The sequence below is a fragment of the Centruroides sculpturatus genome, unplaced genomic scaffold, assembly GCF_000671375.1.
Source record: "Centruroides sculpturatus isolate CEXI.00-Female unplaced genomic scaffold, Cexi_2.0 scaffold561, whole genome shotgun sequence".
Taxonomy (NCBI): Eukaryota; Metazoa; Arthropoda; class Arachnida; order Scorpiones; family Buthidae; genus Centruroides; species Centruroides sculpturatus.
The window spans coordinates 313,028-317,564 of NW_019384786.1; the positions used below are offsets into that span (position 1 = coordinate 313,028).

General features: G+C 22.0%; 1 long non-coding RNA gene across 1 annotated transcript in view; it reads left to right on the forward strand.

Moving 5' to 3' along the window:
• Positions 1–2,715: 2,715 nt before the first annotated feature.
• Positions 2,716–4,537, forward strand: part of LOC111629256 — a 3,921-nt gene continuing 2,099 nt past the window's right edge. Inside the window, exons 1-2 of the long non-coding RNA XR_002757303.1 lie at positions 2,716–2,823; positions 3,951–4,056. This is a non-coding gene — a long non-coding RNA (uncharacterized LOC111629256). The remainder of the gene's footprint in view (positions 2,824–3,950; positions 4,057–4,537) is intronic.

The following is a 4,537-nucleotide window of genomic DNA, read 5'->3' on the forward strand; positions in this document are numbered from 1 at the left end:
AAAACATTAAATTTCGAAAAAGCTAATAAAAAGAATTATAATCCTTTTAAAAAGAGATGAAAAAATAATTAGATTAAACAAATTTGTAGTACAGTATATATGCGACTGAAATTTTAAATTACAACTTCAAAAATAAAAAAATTATTACCCTCGCTTTTCTAAATAATTCAAAACAAGCATCTTATAAATTATTTATTATTTCTTGGTATAATTAAAAGTGAAATGCCAAGGATGTTTCGTTCTATTATTATTACTATTGCTATTATTATTCTTTGCATAATGAAATGCATTCATTCACTAGCAGAAAAAAAGACAACAAAATAACTGTAAAGTAGACCTATTTATATGCACATAATAAAATATAAAGTGGTTAGTTGAAGACATAAGAGGTTTTGTCTGTCTTCTATTTTTTAAATTAAAATTATAAACTATTCTGTAGTAAAATTATAAAATAATGCAAATGAAAATCTCTAATGACGCAAGTATTCAGTTTGTATAGAGATAAAAGAAGAAAAAATAAAATAAAACTAACATTAAGTCCATAAATTTCCTGATTATTTACTGTATGTGGGTGTTAGATTTACTTTGCAGTGATTTAAATCAATTTAGATAATCATACATAAATTACGCTATCACTAAATGATAACATTTTATTTTAAATTTATTTTCAAGCTTCTCTGAAAGTTTTTAAATCTGTTAACGTTTATTAATTGCATAAATATTTACTAAAATTAAAATATCATTATGAACTTCTTTATTTATTGAAAATTATTATCTTTATATACCTAGGACTATGTATAAATAATTTATTAACATAAAACCTTGATACATAGGCCTAAGTATGTATTTAAATAAACACCGTCCATTTTAATGATAAAGCACGTTATAACCTATTACTATTCGAATAGAAAATTTACAATGTTATTTTAAAATTAATTTATTATTTAATAATAAAGTCAATCAGAATCTTATCAATAAGTAGTAGGCGGAAAGATAGAGATAACAATAGAAAAAGAAAGAGGGAATCTGGATGCAACGAAAACATAAATTGCAATAATTATTGTTTAAAATTTTGAATTATATCAGATGTAAAATCAGTATATGACTATTAACGAATAAAACAATTCGTTAAAATTTACGTAATGGATATATATTATTTAAATATACTAAAGAACATATAAGATATTTTAACGAATAATATAAAAATATATTATGTTCTAAGTAATAGGAAAAATTTTAGATGTTGTAAATAACTATATAAGTACCTAAAAATTTATTAATTTTTATTATTTGTGACGATCACAAAGCATTGCTATCACCGTTCGAGGATTGAATTCAGCTATATAAAATTATAAATCCCCGATATTGGGCCTATACTTCTTAAGCTTATAATAATAGTTTAATCATTTTTTAAATTGCATTTTTATATTTTAAAATGAAATATACGTCGTTTGTTTCTAATGAGTACAAAGAATTAATTAATAAAACAACATTCATATTCACCGTTGTGTTAGATTTCCTCATATACAGGGGTGGATCTACATAGGGACTAATAAGGCTTAAGCCCTGGGCCCCAAGTATCAAGGGACTACAAAAATTGAATTATTATCATAAATTTTTAATACTTTTCATTAACAATAAGCACTTATCGTATAGTAAAAAATAGTTAATAGGTTAAGTTAGGTTTAGTAAAACTGATAAGAATGTTGCCCCATTAACAAAAAATGGGGCCCCATTGGATTTCGAAAAGTCCTANAGTAAATTACGTTACAAGTTTTTAATTATTATGAAGAATAAAAAATTACCGATGAAAGAATTTTAACAATTTAAAAATAAAAATAATTAGGAAAAATTTTTAAATAAATTACAAAAAAAAAATTATATAAAAATCTTTAAAGTAGTCTTTGATCAGAATACTAATAAAAATACCGCAGGGGGAATAAATTTGTTTAGCTTTAATCTCGTATATTTATTAAATCAGTAAAATTTGTAAGCCTATAATTTTACACTATAAAGTTGTTGAATTAATACAATATTTTATATAGTTATTGAATTTTTCTTATTAACAGGAAGCTCACAACATAATTATAAATTTCAACATCATTTCTTTTTAATATTTATTATTAAAATAAAAATGTTAAATAATTCTTAGCCACCTCCGACTAGTTCTTGATATTTTTTAATTCTGTTTTTCATTAGCTAAAATAAATGTTTGCCTTTAGGTCAATTAATGCTTCTCATAAATATTTAAAAAGAATCTATAAGAATAAATTTATATATGTATTTCGTGATAAATCATGTAACAAGTAATAAATTTTTCTTATAGCAAAAATTGAAAAAGTTACTCAATAGCAATAATAGTTTGGATTTCTCATATAGGTTCCTTGATCTGTTTAAATTCTTCACTAAACTTTTATCGATTTAACCTTGTATTTATGAGTAAAATATGATGTCGAAATATTAATACCTATTTCTTATAAATTCTTTATAGTATGTATTAATATATTCAATATAATAAATTAACTATATAAATCTATTATAATGAATAATTAATCTAATATAATGAAAAAAAAAATTGCTAGACTACAAGTCCGCTAACATTTAATAATTTTATTTTTAAAATGCTTTTCATCAATTATTTTATATAAAATGATTATAATAATTATTTAATTTTAATTTTTTAACAACATGTTGTTATTCATGTAGGGATTGATTAAAATTCCAAATTTTTTTTAATGCAAATTTCATCATCATTTCGTGTTGTTCCATTTTCGCTCTGAAAAATGAAAAGAGAAGGAAAATATAGAATGAAACTAGAACAGGGTATGATATAAACAAATTGATAAAAAAATAATAATAAGTGCTAATTATATTATTAAAAAAATAATAATGGTTATTTAATAGATTTTTATTAAGTTAATTATGAACTTATTAAAAAGTCTTTTAACATTAAATAAGAGATTTGTTTATTTTATCTCTACCTAATATATTCTGTAAATATTTTAAAATTTGATTAATGAAAGGTTTATTAGTTAATATAATCGATATAAATTTTTTTAACTTAAAAATTTATTGCGACAGAAGGAAAAAATCTAGAATGAAACACAAAGGACTTTTCGACCTGTGTTTCTAGAATCATCTTATGAATTCGTAAACAAGATTTAAAAAACAGCTGGCACCCAAAGAGTGATCGACCCAACCATCTATTATCCTATATCTTTCTTGGCCATTTCTCATTATTCTCTCATTAATATTCACAAGATACCCGTCATTGCATTACTTTCAATCGGTAGCAGTTGATATTTTTGAAGTAATTAGTTATATAAGAATTTCTTATAAAAACTAAAGGTGTATATCATTAAAAAGAAAAATATATATATACAAATCACAGAAATATCTTCGCACTTTTATTTATTTATTTATTTTATCAATGATATATTGGAAGAAAGATTATAAGAAAAACTCAATCGTTCAATTATTTAAACGACGAGAATAATCTTTTTTATTTATATAATATAGTCAAGATTATTATTTATTGTCTATTTAGAACATTACTCAATTAATAAAACCATTAAATCATATTATTATTCATTAATATATTAAATAATTAAATTAGCGTATTTAATTTTAATAATTAGTAATTAATCAATTAATCACATTACTACAGAAAGTTAAGAAGTTTATTTACAAATAATGTAAATAGCAAAATTAAAAGTTGTTGTTGATAAACTGCCCGAAATTCTCTATGTATACAGTTGAGATACCTTTTCATTGCACTTTTATATTATTTTTTACACGGTAATCCACTGAGAATGTGTGTTTAATGATGCGTTTAGTTAGAATGACTGATAAATTAGTCATTTTGACACGAGCATTGTGAATATATTTCTTGCATGTAAAATAATTCAACTTCAAAGATAAGTTGTAAGCGTGTCTTCTATTCTTTACAGTTGCTAATTAGGATATCAACGCATTAACCCTTATCTTGTTATCGGATGTGACAATGCTGTTTAAAAGTATAAGAAGATCCATTAGAAATTTTAATTTAAATATAAAGTAAAAAAAAAGTATTGTTTTTATATGCAATAACGTTACTATTTTAATTAATTTTAACTGATTATTTCTATATTGTCTAAATTATTGACAACAAATAACTGTAAATAAAATTAAAAAATAAATAATTATTTTCTTTTTACAATATTTTTTATAAATTTATTTAATTTTTAACAATATAATAAAGTTTAATATAACTAAGTATGTGTGATTATTAACAAGTTCTTTGATAAGCCTTTAAGTTTAAAGCAGTTTTTTTAAAACTATTTTATACAGAAAGGTATTCTTTAATTTAACGAGGACTTCTGTTTAGCATAAAATTTTTTAATGAAAAAAATGTGAGGTCAACTACATGTTATCCATAAAATTTTATGTTAATATCTGAATTTACTTATTGCCAACATGTTTATTCTACACACACGTGAAATACAAAATATTTTCTTATTTTGTTTTTAGATTCAGTACTTAAGTTATTGAATTTTTC